The sequence below is a fragment of the Oncorhynchus masou genome, chromosome 2, assembly GCF_036934945.1.
Source record: "Oncorhynchus masou masou isolate Uvic2021 chromosome 2, UVic_Omas_1.1, whole genome shotgun sequence".
Lineage (NCBI taxonomy): Eukaryota > Metazoa > Chordata > Actinopteri > Salmoniformes > Salmonidae > Oncorhynchus > Oncorhynchus masou.
Window position 1 is genome coordinate 8,450,290 of NC_088213.1, and position 14,470 is coordinate 8,464,759.

At 49.0% G+C, this 14,470-nt stretch overlaps 1 pseudogene; it reads left to right on the forward strand.

Moving 5' to 3' along the window:
- LOC135552409 (ubiquitin carboxyl-terminal hydrolase 8-like) overlaps window positions 1-14,470 on the forward strand; it is a 41,728-nt pseudogene that overhangs the window by 5,056 nt on the left and 22,202 nt on the right.

Below are 14,470 nucleotides of genomic sequence, written 5' to 3' on the forward strand. Positions count from 1 at the left end.
CCCTCATCCTCCCTGTTTACATCCTCCCTGTTTACATCCTCCCCTCTCCCGTTTACACCTCCCATCCCTGTGCGGCACCTCCTCCTGTTTACATCCTCCCTGTCGACACCTCCCCTGTTTACGGTCATTCTGTTTACGCCACCTCCCCCTGACTTCGGCATCCACCCCACCCAGACGCACCTCCCAGAGGTTTACGCCACCACCCCTGTTCGGCCTGTTTACCCCTGTTTACGGCACCTGTTTACGCCCTGTGTTTACATCCCAGTAAACATCCTCGGCACTATCCCCTCTCGGGAAACCTCCCTGTCGACACCTCCCTGTTTACATCCTGTCGACACCACCCTGTTCGGCACCACCCCTGTGTACACCACCCTGTCGACACCACCCCTGTCGACATCACCCCTGCTTACACCAGTTACATCCTCGCCCACCACCCCTGCTTTACATCCTCCTGTTTACCCCTGTTTCAGCACCAGTTGTTTTGGTTGTGGTAATCCTGTGTTTCCTTTGTTTAATGCTGTGGTCTCAGTTGTAATATTCTGTGTTCTAGGTAAGTGTTTACAGAAGGAGCTGAAAATGTAACTTAATCCTCCCTGGTAAGGATGGTTCATCCAGCAAACTGACTCAAATGCTTTTTCCAAAAGTTTCCAGAATTTCATGTACATCCCTCCCCGCTTGCATCTTATGACATGAATATGTTGTTTACACTCCCCCAGGTTGATGTTTATTGATTTATCCATATTTTTTATCCCCTCTGTACATCCTCCCTGTTTACCCTCCTGTTTACATCCTCCATTGTTTACATCCTCCCTCCCTCCTGTTTACCTCCCCTCCCTGTCGGTCACCTCCCTCCCTCCCTTGAGGTACCTCTCCTCGGCACTCCATGTCGAGGTACCTCCCTCCCTATCTCCCGGCACCCTCCCTCTCTAGTGTACCTCCCTCCGTATCTCCCTACCTCCTCCTGTGGTCCCTCCCTAAGATCTGTGGTCCAGTTGTGGTAACCTCCCTCCATAAAAGAGCTCATGTGAAAAACCTCCCTCTCTGTCAAATGCTTTTTCCAGAATTTGAGGTAATAGGTTATGACATGAATATGTTGTTTTCAACAGGTTGATGTTTATTGATTTATCCATATTTTATTATCTCTGTGTCTCCTCCCTCTCTCCGTCTCCTCCCTCTCTCCGTACCTCCCTCCCTGGTCATCTCCCCTTGTCCCTCTCTCCGTGCCTCCCTCTCTCCGTACCTCCCTCCCTCTCTCTCCTCCCTCTCTCCCTACCTCCTCTCCCTCTGGTCCTCCCTCCCTCTCTCTCTCCGTCCCTCCCTCTCTCCTCTCCCTCCCTCTCCGTACCTCCTCCCTCCCTCCCTACCTCCCTCTCTCCCTCCCTCCCTCCCTCTCTCCGTACCTCCCTCCCTACTCCCTGCGGTGTTCAGCAGGAGGGATCACAGCAGAGGGTTGTTCAAGATGATGAGGGACCAGGCCATTACGGTGATTGTGATGGACGCCCGCTGCCTCCGAGACTTCCAGGACTCACAGATCCAGGTCCCCACCCAGACTGTCATCAGTGTCCCAGAGGAGGCTATCAGCCCTGGGTACGGAGGGAGCGATGGCGGAGGGTTTTATGGTTGATCCAGGTCTCCACTCTGACCATGCCCAAATAAATGTATTAAAAATGACTAATAATCACTACGGGCTACAAGCGGTCTTCTCTGGGGCCACATTCAGCCCGTGGGCCGTGTGTTGTGCACCCCTGCACAGGGTAACAGGTCATGATTCTGTTCTCACAGCATCACAGTGAACCAGATTGAGGCCAATCTACCTGATGCGTCAGAGAGACGATGGAAGAGACGGGGTTCGTAGATTACATCATCCTACTGGACTGGTTCAGCTCTGTTACGGACCTCAAACTGGGAAGCACCTTACAAAGCCTCAAAGATGCCAAGGTCATATGAAGGAATGTTCCCTGCAATGCTTCCTCAGTCAGTGTGTAACATTGTAACGTTTCCATTAGGTAATGTGTGTTTCCATTGAGGCATGTGTGCTTCCTCAGTAATGTGTGTTTCCATTGAGGTAATGTGTGTTTCCATTGAGGTAATGTGTGTTTCCATTGTTCCAGGTAATGTGTGTTTCCATTGAGGTCATGTGTGTTTCCATTGAGGTAATGTGTGTTTCCATTGAGGTAATGTGTGTTTCCATTGTAAGGTAATGTGTGTTTCCATTGAGGTAATGTGTGTTTCCATTGAGGTAATGTGTGTTTCCATTGAGGTAATGTGTGTTTCCATTGAGGTAATGTGTGTTTCCATTGAGGTAATGTGTGTTTCCATTGAGGTAATGTGTGTTTCCATTGAGGTAATGTGTGTTTCCATTGAGGTAATGTGTGTTTCCTCAGTGTGTTTCCATTGAGGTAATGTGTGTTTCACAGTGGGACAGTACCACTATCCTGCGTAGTGAGCCCATGGTTCTGGAGGGAGGCTATGAGAGCTGGCTCCTTTCTACCCCATGTACACATCCAACGCCAAAGTCAGACCGCCCCGAACACACAGCTACAGCACCCTCCCACAGCGTGAGTAACCCCCTTAACCCTTAACCTTAACCCTAATCCCTGAACACACAGCTCCCACAGCGTGAGTACTTTTAACCCTTACCTTAACCCTAACAGCGTCCCACAGTTTCCGTGAGTACCCCTTAACCCTTACCTTAACCCTAACCCCCGGAACAGGTCTGTTTCCACAGCGTGAGTTTCCCCTTTAACCTTTACCTAACCCTAACCCCCGAACACACAGCACCCTCCCACAGCGTGAGTACCCTTAACCCCTTACCCCACCCTAACCCCGAACACACAGCTCCAACCCCCCACAGCGTTAACCCTTAACCCCCCCCGAACACACAGCTCCAACACCCTCCCACAGCGTGAGTACCCCTTAACCCTTACCCCTCACCCTAACCCCCGAACACACAGCTCAACACCTCCCCACAGCGTGAGTACCTAACCCTCCGAACACACAGCTCCAACACACAGCGTTACCCCTTAACCCCCTTAACCCCCGAACAAACAGCTATAACACCCTCCCACAGCGTGAGTACCCCTTAACCCTTACCTTAACCCTAACCCCCCCGAACACCCTCCCCACAGCTATAACACCCTAACCCCGGAACAAACAGCCCACAGCGGACCACTTTCACATATTTCTGTCTGTACCCCAAACACACCACAGCCACTGAGCTGCAGAAATACAGCCGGCAGGACTCATTGAGGTAACGCTGCCTGCAGAAATACAGCCGGTAGGACTCTGTCTAGATAGAAATACAGCCTGTAGGACTCTGAAATACAGCCGGTAGGACTCTGTGCAGAAATACAGCCTGTAGGACTCTGCCTGTAGAAATACAGCCGGTGGGACTCTGCCTGCAGAAATACAGCCGGTGTCTGCCTGTAGAAATACAGCCGGTAGGACTCTAGGACTCTGCCTGTAGAAATACAGCCGGTAGGACTCTGCCTGAGAAATACAGCCGGTAGGACTCTGCCTGTAGAAATACAGCCGGTAGGACTCTGCCTGTAGAAATACAGCCGGTAGGACTCTGCCTGTAGAAATACAGCGGTGACTCTGCCTGTAGAAATACAGCCGGTAGGATGCAGAAATACAGCCTGTAGGACTCTGCCTGTAGAAATACAGCCGGTAGGAGGACTCTGCCTGCAGAAATACAGCCGTAGGACTCTGCCTGTAGAAATACAGCCGGTAGGACTCTGCCTGCAGAAATACAGCCGGTAGGACTCTGCCTGTAGAAATACAGCCGGTAGGACTCTGCCTGCAGAAATACAGCCGGTAGGTATGAAATACACGGTAGACTCTGCCTGCAGAAATACAGCCGGTAGGACTCTGCCTGTCAGAAATACAGCCGGTAGGACTCTGCCTGCAGAAATACAGCCGGTAGGACTCTGCCTGCAGAAATACAGCCGGTAGGACTCTGCCTGCAGAAATACAGCCGGTAGGAGCCCAGGTAGGACTCTGCCTGCAGAAATACAGCCGGTAGGACTCTGCCTGCAGAAATACAGCCGGTAGGACTCTGCCTGCAGAAATACTCTGACTCCTGCAGAAATACAGCCGGTAGGACTCTGTCTGTAGAAATACACTCTGCCTGCAGAAATACAGCCGGTAGGACTCTGCCTGCAGAAATACAGCCGGTAGGACTCTGCCTGCAGAAATACAGCCGGTAGGACTCTGCCTGCAGAAATACAGCCGGTAGGAGGACTCTAGGACCTGCAGAAATACAGCCGGTAGGACTCTGCCTGTAGAAATACAGCCGGTAGCTGTCTGTAGAAATAGGACGCTGCCTGCTTGAACGGTGACTAGCTCAGAGACACATGAAACCATGACACGACCCCAGGAATCGATAGAACATCAGTCAGAGATTCACAAATTGGATGTAACATTCAAAATGAGTTAGTCTTTCCTTTTTAAGTTGATATGCTACTTCAGCATGGTGCCGTGTGGTGTTGATGGAATTGATCCCACATTGTCAGTTAGCTCCGTTTTAACATGGTGTTCAACTTTGAGATCTCATTTTTCTCCTGGTGTAATTGAACCCAGGGTAGGGTCGTAGACATCCAGTGGGGAGAACAAGTATTTGATACACTGCCGATTTAGCAGGTTTTCCTACTTACAAAGCATGTAGAGGTCTGTAATTTTTATCATAGCTACATTTCAACTGTTCGAGACGGAATCTAAAACAAAAACCCCAAAAATCACACTATGATTTTTAAGTAATTCATTTGCATTTTATTGCATGACATAAGTATTTAATCACCTACCAACCAGTAAGAATTCCGGCTCACAGATCTGTTAGTTTTTCTTTAAGAAGCCCTCCTCTTCTAACTGCACCTGTTTGAACTCGCTACCTGTATAAAAGACACCTGTCCACACACTCAATCAAACAGACTCCAACCTCTCCACAATGGCCAAGACCAGGATCTGTGTAAGGACATCAGGGATAAAATTGTAGACCTGCACAAGGCTGGGATGGGCTACAGGACAATAGGCAAGCAGCTTGGTGAGAAGGCACCAACTGTTGGTGCAATTATTAGAAAATGGAAGAAGGTCAAGATGACTGCACTGTATTGAGGGGAGGATGGATGGGGCCATGTATCGTGACATCTTGACCAACAACCTCCTTCCCTCAGTAAGAGCATTGAAGATGGGTCTTCCAGCATGACAACGACCGAAACACACAGCCAGGGCAGCTAAGGACTGGCTCCGTAAGAAGCATCAAGGTCCTGGAGTGGCCTAGCCAGTCTCCAGACCTGAACCCATCCATAAACACACAGCCAGGGCAACTAAGGACTGGCTCCGTAAGAAGCATCAAGGTCCTGGAGTGGCCTAGCCCGTCTCCAGACCTGAACCCATCCATAAACACACAGCCAGGGCAACTAAGGACTGGCTCCGTAAGAAGCATCTCAAGGTCCTAAACACACAGGGAGTGGCCTAGCCCGTCTCCAGACCTGAACCCATCCATAAACACACAGCCAGGGCAACTAAGGACTGGCTCCGTAAGAAGCATCTCAAGGTCCTGGAGTGGCCTAGCCAGTCTCCAGACCTGAACCCATCCATAAACACACAGCCAGGGCAACTAAGGACTGGCTCCGTAAGAAGCATCTCAAGGTCCTGGAGTGGCCTAGCCAGTCTCCAGACCTGAACCCATCCATAAACACACAGCCAGGGCAACTAAGGACTGGCTCCGAAGAAGCATCTCAAGGTCCTGGAGTGGCCTAGCCCGTCTCCAGACCTGAACCCATCCATAAACACACAGCCAGGGCAACCAAGGACTGGCTCCGTGAAGCATCAAGGTCCTGGAGTGGCCTAGCCCGTCTCCAGACCTGAACCCATCCATAAACACACAGCCAGGGCAACTAAGGACTGGCTCCGTAAGAAGCATCTCAAGGTCCTGGAGTGGCCTAGCCAGTCTCCAGACCTGAACCCATCCATAAACACACAGCCAGGGCAACTAAGGACTGGCTCCGCAGAAGCATCTCAAGGTCCTGGAGTGGCCCTAGCCCGTCTCCAGACCTGAACCCATCCATAAACACACAGCCAGGGCAACTAAGGACTGGCTCCGTAAGAAGCATCTCAAGGTCCTGGGTGGCCTAGCCCGTCTCCAGACCTGAACCCATCCATAAACACACAGCCAGGGCAACTAAGGACTGGCTCCAAGAAGCATCAAGGTCCTGGAGTGGCCTAGCCAGTCTCCAGACCTGAACCCATCCATAAACACACAGCCAGGGCAACTAAGGACTGGCTCCGTAAGAAGCATCTCAAGGTCCTGGAGTGGCCAACATCCCGTCTCCAGACCTGAACCATCCATAAACACACAGCCAGGGTAAGGACTGGCTCCGTAGCAAACAAAGGTTCTGTACCAAATATTAAGCCCGTCTCCAGACCTGACCCATCCATAAACACACAGCCAGGGCAACTAAGGACTGGCTCCTTAAAAGCATCAAGGTCCTGGAGTGGCCTAGCCAGTCTCCAGACCTGAACCCATCCATAAACACACAGCCAGGGCAACTGCAAAGTCGGCTCCGTATCAAAGCATCTCAAGGTCCTGGAGTGGCCTGCCAGTCTCCAGACCTGAACCCATCCATAAACACACAGCCAGGGCAACTAAGGACTGGCTCCGTAAGAAGCATCAAGGTCCTGGGTGGCCTAGCCAGTCTCCAGACCTGAACCCATCCATAAACACACAGCCAGGGCAACTAAGGACTGGCTCCGTGAGAAGCATCAAGGTCCTGGAGTGGCCACAGTCTCCAGACCTGAACCCATCCATAAACACATAGCCAGGGCAACTAAGGACTGGCTTGCAAGAAGCATCTCAAGGTCCTGGAGTGGCCAGCCAGTCTCCAGACCTGGAACCCATCCATAAACACACAGCCAGGGCAACTAAGGACTGGCTCCAAAAGCATCAAGTTCCTGGAGTGGCCTAGTCTCCAGACCTGAACCCATCCATAAACACACAGCCAGGGCAACTAAGGAGTGGCTCCGTGGAAAGCATCTCAGGTCCTGGCAAAACAGCTCCGTCTCCAGACCTGAACCCATCCATAAACACACAGCCAGGGCAACTAAGGAGTGGCTCCGTAGGATCTCAAGGTCCTGGAGTGACCTAGCCAGTCTCCAGACCTGAACCCATCCATAAACACACAGCCAGGGTAGGATTTTGCTTATGTTTTGGATCATCTCAAGGTCCTGGAGTGGCAAATCCCGTCTCCAGACCTGAACCCATCCAAACACCAGCCAGGGCAACTAAGGACTGGCTCCGTATTTGGCTCCATCTCAAGGTCCTGGAGTGGCCTAGCCAGTCTCAGACCTGAACCCATCCATAAACACACAGCCAGGGCAACCAGGACTGGCTCCGTAGAAAGCATCAAGTTCCTGGAGTGGCCTAGCCCAGTCTGCTTTATGCCAAACCCATCCATAAACACACAGCCAGGGCAACTAAGGAGTGGCTCCGTAAGAAGCATCTCAAGGTCCTGGAGTGTCTAAGCCCGTCTCCAGACCTGAACCCATCCATAAACACACAGCCAGGGCAACTGGAGTGGCTCCGTAAGAAGCATCTCAAGGTCCTGGAGTCTGCCTAGCCAGTCTCAGACCTGAACCCATCCATAAACACACAGCCAGGGCAACTATGGAAAGTGGCTCCGTCAGAAGCATCTCAAGTTCCTCCAGAGTGGCCCTAGCCCGTCTCCAGACCTGAACCCATCCATAAACACACAGCCAGGGCAACTGGACTGGCTGAAAGTTTAGAGAAGCATCTCAAGGTCCTGGAGTGGCCTGGCCTGATCTCTTCCAGACCTGAACCCAGTAGAACATCTTTGGATGGGAGCTGAAAGTCCATATTGCCCAGCCACAACCCCGGCCTGAAGGATGTGGAGAAGGTCTGTATGGAGCAGTGGGCCAACATCCCTGCTGCAGTGTGTGCAAACCTGGTCAAGAACTAAAGGAAACGTATGATCTCTGTAATTGCAAACAAAGGTTTCTGTACCAAATATTACGTTCTGCTTTTCTGATGTATCAAATACTTATATCATGCAATAAAAATGCAAATTCATTACTTAAAAATCATACAATGTGATTTTCTGGATTTTTTGTTTTAGATTCCGTCTCCCACAGTTGAAGTGTACCTATGATAAAAATTACAGACCTCTTCATGATTTGTAGGAAAACCTGCAAAATCGGCAGTGTATCAAATACTTGTTCTCCCCACTGTGTGTGTGTGTGTGTGTGTGTGTGTATATATAGTTTATATTATATCACACACACACACACAGTGGGGCAAAAAAGTATTTAGTCAGCCACCAATTGTGCAAGTTCTCCCACTTAAAAAGATGAGAGACCTGTAATTTTCATCATAGGTGCACTTCAACTATGACAGACAAAATGAGAAGAAAAAAAATGTAGAAAATCACATTGTAGGATTTCTAATGAATTTATTTGCAAATTATGTCTGACCCACTGGGAATGTGATGAAAGAAATAAGATCAGAAATAAATAATTCTCTACTATTATTCTGACATTTCACATTCTTAAAATAAAGTGGTGATCCTAACTGACCTAAGACAGGGCATTTTTACTAGGATTAAACATCAGGAATTGTTAACTGAGGTTAAATGTATTTGGCTAAGGTGTATGTGAACTTATATTTATTATTCCATCCCTTTACTTAGATGTGTGTGTATAAGGTAGTTGTGGAATTGTTAGATATTGCTGCACTGTCAGAACTAGGAGAACAAGCATTTCACTACACTCGCATTAACATCTGTGTATATGACCAATAACATCTGCTAACCATGTGACCAATAACATCTGCTAACCATGTGTATGTGACCAATAACATCTGTGTATATGACCAATAACATCTGATAACCATGTGTATGTGACCAATAACATCTGCTAACCATGTGACCAATAACATCTGCTAACCATGTGTATGTGACCAATAACATCTGTGTATGTGACCAATAACATCTGCTAACCATGTGTATGTGACCAATAACATCTGCTAACCATGTGTATGTGACCAATAACATCTGTGTATGTGACCAATAACATCTGCTAACCGTGTGTATGTGACCAATAACATCTGCTAACCGTGTGTATGTGACCAATAACATCTGCTAACCGTGTGTATGTGACCAATAACATGTGATTTGGTTTAGACCTCTGGATTCAGTTAGAGAGTCAAACCATGACTTCAGTAGGAGTTATTGTAGCATTACTTGTTCATGTTTTCTGTTGAGCAGTGAACTTCAGCTACCCGTCACTGGAGGAGCCCAAACCTCCAACCCCTCCTCCCCCAGAGCCGGACCCTGAACCCCAGGCTCCCCCTGCCTCCCTGGGTAGCGTACAGGTGAGCGGAGCCCCCTGGAGGATCTGACCCCCTCCACATGGATGGAGGCTGACGCCACAGACTCACCCCACACAGGGTTCACTCTCACCCTGGAGTAGACCACAGCAAGAAGGACCCTGGAGCCGGGCCAGGGACCCCCAGCCAGCCTGGAGGGACAGCCAAGCACATCCCACAGGTTACTGCACGAGTTCATGCATTTGTTTGTTTTTATCATTCATTCAATAAATATTTAGCTTTTTAAATATATTAAAAGGATAGTTTACCCAAATCACAAGATGACATTGGTTTCATTATTTATTTTACCTTTATTTAACCAGGCAAGTCAGTTAAGAACAAATTCTTATTTTCAATGACGGCCTAGGAACAGTGGGTTAACTGCCTGTTCAGGGGCAAAACAACAGATTTGTACCTTGTCAGCTCGGGGATTTGAACTTGCAACCTTCCGGTTACTAGTCCAACGCTCTAACCACTAGGCTACCCTGCCGCCCCTCCCTCTCTGACCACTAGGCTACCCTGCCGCCCCCTCCACTCTAACCACTAGGCTACCCTGCCGCCCCTCCACTCTAACCACTAGGCTCCCTGCCGCCCTCCACTCTAACCACGCCCCTCCACTCTAACCACTAGGCTACCCTACCGCCCCTCCACTCTAACCCAGGCTAGCCGCTAACCACTAGGCTACCCCGCCCCTCCCTCTAACCACTAGGCTACCCTGCCGCCCCTCCCTCTAACCACTAGGCTACCCTGCCACCCCATGTGGAAAAATGGTCATGTATTACGTACCATGGCTTGCATTGGATTTGTGACACAAGTCATAAAACCAATAGCGTTTGAAAACAGTGCCAGGGAAAACTAAACTAAATCATGGATCGTTCTCATACATTGAGACGGCGTACAGGGTAAAGGAAACCAATTGTCATTTGGGTCAACTATCCCTTCAAATATATTTCAAGAGAACGTCACAATGAGATATTGATAGCTTTTTCCTAGTTCTCAGTAGTCCAGAAAGACTGTGTTAAATGTCACCACTTAACCTGCCCAGGGACTGTGGTTGAAAATTAGCCGGCTGGCTAAAACCGTCACTTTTACAGTAACGTTGATTTAATGTGCACTGTCTCTGTAAAAAAAATAAACTCAAAACTTTAATTTCTGCTTTTTATTGTTCTTCAAATGTCTAATTAAAAGCTTAATCCTTCCTGTTTGTTATCCCCCCCCCTCTCCTGCCATTCCTCGCTCCCCCAGATCGACCGTACCAAGAAGCCATCAGTCAGAGTCTCAGGCGGGTCTAAACCCCCCTGGATGCCCTCCCCAGGGACCTGCCTCCCTCCTCCCAGAATGGCCCGTCTGTACCCCAACCCAACCGCTCGGTCAAACCGGCCTTTGACCCGGCGGTGCTGCTGACGGACGAGGAACGAGGTCCGATCCACACAGAGACGGCTGCTCTGACGGAGAAGGCCCGGAGAGAGCAGGAACAACGCAAACAGGAACGCCGCACCGAGGAGGAGTGGAGAGAGAGGGAACGCGGGAGAACGAAAATGAGGAGATGGAGAGGAGGAAAGAGGAGAGAACAGGACTCAGGAGAGGAAGAGGTTGGAGAGACACAAGGCAGAGGAGGAGAAGGAGAACGGGGTTAGGGAAGAGCGAGAGAAGAGGGGAAGGAGCAGAGGGAGGATACGCCAACCAACGGTGATTCTCTGGACTCGCCGGCTCCCAACCGTATCGTCACTGAGATTAAGGTCAGTGTCTCTGTTTATCTGCGGCTGCATTCACTCATGTCATTTAAAGCTTTGGTTTGGTGCACGCATGGGAGGAGGGAGTTTCCACCATCTTCCTCACACCAGTCCTTTTAAAACCATGAGGAGTGAACAATTTAATGGTATCCAATTGGTAGTTAGTCGCTGCAACTCCTGTGCGTCCTCCGAAACCCAACCAAGCCGTCACGGATTCTTGACACAATGCCCACTTTAAACTGGACTTAACCTGGAAGCCATCCGCACCAATGTGTTGGAGGAAACACCAGTGTTGGAAACACCGACACTGGGTGACTGGGTCAGCGTGCACTGCACCTCCCCACTGCTAGTGCGCGATGGGACAAGGACAGACCCTCCACTAACCCAGACGACGCTGGGCCAGTTGTTCTCCCGGTCGAGGCCGGCTGCGACTGAGCCTGGATTCGAACCCAGAATCTCGAGTGGCACAACCTTAGACCACTGCGCCACTCCGGAGGCCAGTGTCTGTCATTATACCCTGACTACAACGCTCACGTCGCAAAATAAATGTAAGAAATGTATGTTATTCAATTATTGCACCTACACGGCTCGCGCGAGTCCACTTAGCGTCTCCGTTGCCAAGGGCTAAAAAGAAGTCAGTTCTATTTGTGACGCAGGTCACGCTGCAAGTCCTGCCTCTCCCATCTCCTCATTGGTTTATAGAAGCAGGTACACGTGCCATCTCCTCATTGGTTATACCCACGTGGGTGATTGAAAGGCGAACTGTGTTGCCGGTTGTTGTGGTAATACTATGAAAGTTTAGATGCCAATTACCATATAAGTTCAAAGATGAAAAAGCCTGGAAGGAGGAGAGATGACTAGAAACAATTTGGTTGACCGTTTTATGTGTTGGTTAATTGTCGGAGTAGAGGACCTTGTGCATTTCAGGTAAAATAACAACTCAATGTTTATATCCCAGGACAAATTAACTAGCAACAGCAAGCTAGCTAAATAGGACAAATTAGCTAGCAAGTGCACGCTAAATTGCCATAAATGTTTATAACTTTTCGACCTGTCGCCAAATGAATGTAATTGGTTCAGAGTTTGTTTTGATATTTTTAACCTGCGTGTTGTGGTCGTGTTTGGTGTGGGGGGACAAAATAAATGTATGCATGATGGAGCACAGCCGGTTTGGGTTACCTTTACTTATACAGGTACGTCAATTAAGAACAGATTCTTATTTACAATAATGACCTGTCAAACACATCAATACACAACAATGACTCCTATACACATCTATATTCACATCAATTACACTACACACCCTCTGGCTTCTGCTACCCAAATATTGTAACCAACATCTAAACATCCTCTCACTGTCAACTGCGTTTATTTTCAGCAAACTTAACCTGTGTAAAAATTTGTATGAACATAACAAGATTCAACAACTGAGACAAAAACTGAAATGGAAAAAATGTGTCCCTGAACAAAGGGGGTCAAAATCAAAAGTAACAGTCTCTGGAGTGGTGTGGCCACCAGCTGCATTAAGTACTGCAGTGCATCTCCTCCTCATGGACTGCACCAGATTTTCCAGTTCTTGCTGTGAGATGTCCCTTGGTGGAAGAGTGGGGTAACGTGAAAGTTCCTGGACATTTCTGGGGGAATGGCCCGAGCCCTCACCCTCCGATCCAACAGGTCCCAGGCGTGCTCAATGGTATTGAGATCCGGGCTCTTCGCTGGCCGTGGCAGAACATTGACGTTCCTGTCATGCAGGAAATCACGCACAGAGCGAGCAGTATGGCTGGTGGCATTGTCATGCTGGAGGGTCATGTCAGGATGAGCCTCCAGGAAGGGTACCACATGAGGAGGATGATGTCTTCCCTGTAATGCACAGCGTTGAGATTGCCTGCGATGACAACAAGCTCAGTCCGATGATGCTGTGACACACCGCCCCAGACCATGACGGACCCTCCACCTCCAAATCGATCCTGCTCCAGAGCACAGGCCTCGGTGTAACTCTCATTCCTTCAACGATAAATGCGAATCCGCTCCCCTGGTGAGACAGAATCACAGCTCGTCAGTGGAGAGCAATTTTTGCCAGTCTTGTCTGGTGACGGTGGGTTTGTGCCCAGGCGACGTTGTTGCCGGTGATGTCTGGTGAGGGACCTGCCTTACAACAGGCCTACAAGCCCTCAGTCCAGCCTCTCTCAGCCTATTGCGGACAGTCTGAGCACTGATGGAGGGATTATGCGTTCCTGGTGTAATTCGGGCAGTTGTTGTTGCCATCCTGTACCTGTCCGGCAGGTGTGATGTTCGGATGTACCGATCCTGTGCAGGTGTTGTTACACGTGGTCTGCCACTGCAAGCGAGGAGGATCAGCTGTCCGTCCTGTCTCCTGTAGCGCTGTCTTAGGCGTTTCAGAGTACAGACATTGCAATTTTATTGCCCTGGCCACATTTGCAGTCCTCGTGGCTCCTTGCAGCATGCCTAAGTCACGTTCACGCAGATGAGCAGGGACCCTGGGCATCTTTCTTTTGGTGTTTTCAGAGTCAGTAGAAAGGCCACTTTAGTGTCCTAAGTTTTCATAGCTGTGACCTTGTGGTCTGTAAGCTGTTAGTGTCTTAACGACCATTCCACAGGTGCATGTTCATGAATTGTTTATGGTTCATTGAATAAGAAATACAGTGTAGATATTGGCCAGCATCCTGGAGTCGCCTTGTCACTGTTGACGTTGAGACTGTTGTTTTGCGGGTACTGTTTCATAAAGCTGCCAGTTGAGGACTTGTGAGGCGTCGGTTTCTCAAACTAGACACTCTAATGTTCTCTTGCTCTGTTGTGCACCGGGGCCTCCCACTCTTTCTATTCTGGTTAGAGCCAGTTTCCGCTGTTCTGTGAAGGGAGTAGTACACAGCGTTGTACAAGATCTTCAGTTTCTTGGCAATTTCTCGCATGGAATAGCCTTCATTTCTCAGAACAAGAATAGACTGACGAGTTTCAGAAGAAGGTGCTTTGTTTCTGGCCATTTTGAGCCTGTAATCGAACCCACAAACGCTGATGCTCCAGATACTCAGCTCGTCTAAAGAAGGCCATTTTTATTGTTTTTTTAATCAGGACAACAGTTTTCAGCTGTGCTAACATAATTGCAAACGGGTTTTCTAATGATCAATTAGCCTTTTAAAATGATAAACTTGAATTAGCTAACACAACGTGTTATTGGAACACAGGAGTGATGATTGCTGATAATGGGCCTCTGTACACCTATGTTCATAGATATTCCATTTTAAAAATCAGCCGTTTCCAGCTACAATAGTCATTTACAACATTAACAATGTCTTCACTGTATTTCCGATCAATTTGATGTTATTTTATTCTTTCAAAA